The following is a 1,707-nucleotide window of genomic DNA, read 5'->3' on the forward strand; positions in this document are numbered from 1 at the left end:
CTACCCCTCCGTAGTCTCCTCCTGGGGGTGTGGTGGTGACCTGGGTTGCCACAGCCGGTATTTCAATATATATATATATATATCATTCATCATCATTTATTGCCAGATGCCATGTATCCCAAACGGGGTGGCCAAGGCCTTAGAGTTAATTGTTTTACAGGGAGGGGCACTAATCCTCCACCAACCCCACTTGACACGTAGGGATGCCAACAGCATCTGGTGTTCCCAGGCGGTCACCCATCCAAGTACTAACCAGACCCAACGTTTCTTAACTTCGCTGATCGGACGGGAAGCGGTGTACTCAACGTGGTATGGCCGTTGGCCATATATATATATATATATATATATATATATAAGAGGGAAGTGAAGGAACGATTGGGCAAATATGAATTGCAGTATATATATATAAGGGAGAAGTGGAGGAACGATTGGGCAAATATGAATTGGAGCAGATGAGGGACGTGGAAGGTGTGTGCAGGATATTTACAGAAGAAATATGTGCAGCATGTGATGTGGTGTGTGGGATGAAGAGAAGACGGAGGGGTGTGCAAGGAACAACGTGGTGGAGTGAAGAGGTGAGACAGGCTGTGGCACAAAAGAAGAAAGCATACAATGAATGGATGAGAAATAGGGGTGTGGAAGAAGTTGAGAGATGGAAGAGAGAGTTATATGTAGAAAGAAAGAGAGAGCTGAAAAGATTAGTAAGAGAGAGCAAGAAGAGAGCGGATGAGGAATTTGGAACGAACTTGAGTGTAAAGTGGAGGGACTGTAGGAAAATGTTCTGGAAAGAGGTGAAAAGAGTAAGACAGGGTGGAAGTTAAGTTAGCAGGGGAGTGAAAGATAAAAATGGTAGTTTACTAGTGGAGAAGGAAGAAAAAGTGAGCAGATGGAAAGAACACTTTAAGGAATTGTTGAATATAGAAGATGGAAGTAATACGAGTATAAGTGGCTGGGGAATGGCTAGGAGAAGGAGGGAGGTGAGAAGACAGGAAGAAATCAGTACGATAGAAGTTGTGGAAGTAATGAAGAGAGATAAATTGGGGAAAGCCCCAGGAATTGATGGAGTGTGTGGTGAAATGCTGAAGTATGGGGAAGAGATAGTAGTAGAATGGATGTGGAAAATGTGCAGATTGGCCTGGGAGGAAGGTAGAGTCCCGGAGGATTGGAAGTCAGGTATAATTATTCCCTTGTGCAAAGGAAAAGGGGAAAAAGAAGTGTGTGGTAATCATACGGGCATCTGTCTTCTTAGTATAATAGGAAAAGTGTATGGTAGGTCAAGTGGGGTTGGTGGAGGATTAGTGCCCCTCCCTGTAAAACAATTAACTCTAAGCCCTTGACCACCCCGTTTGGGATACATGGCGTCTGGCAATGGATGGATGGATGGATGGTATGGCAGGATACTTATTGACAGAGTTAGAGAAAGAACAGAGGAATTAGCTGGAGAAGAACAGGGAGGCTTTAGGAAGGGAAGAGGTTGAGTAGATCAGATATTCATTCTTAGATCTTTAGTGGAAAAGTTTCTAGAGAAGGGAAAGAAGTTGTATGAGGCTCTCATGGATTTGGAGAAAGCATATAACAGGGTGGATAGACAAGGATTGTGGAAAGTTTTAAGAAATATATGGAGTAGATGGGAAGTTACTGAATGCTGTGAAGAGTATGTATGATGGTGCTAAGGCTGCAGTGCGTGTAGATGGTGAACTGAGTGAA

The 1,707-nt window shown here is 43.6% G+C and overlaps 1 non-coding gene across 1 annotated transcript; it reads right to left on the bottom strand.

The window, feature by feature from the left end:
* Positions 1 to 204: 204 nt before the first annotated feature.
* Positions 205 to 323, bottom strand: LOC145390799 (5S ribosomal RNA). The gene has a single exon (XR_013895713.1). It is a non-coding gene; the product is annotated as a 5S ribosomal RNA (ribosomal RNA).
* Between the last annotated feature and the right edge of the window lie 1,384 nt (positions 324 to 1,707).

The sequence above is a fragment of the Coenobita brevimanus genome, chromosome 15, assembly GCF_032717465.1.
Source record: "Coenobita brevimanus isolate Jiangsu-jjx chromosome 15, ASM3271746v2, whole genome shotgun sequence".
In the NCBI taxonomy this organism is placed as follows: domain Eukaryota; kingdom Metazoa; phylum Arthropoda; class Malacostraca; order Decapoda; family Coenobitidae; genus Coenobita; species Coenobita brevimanus.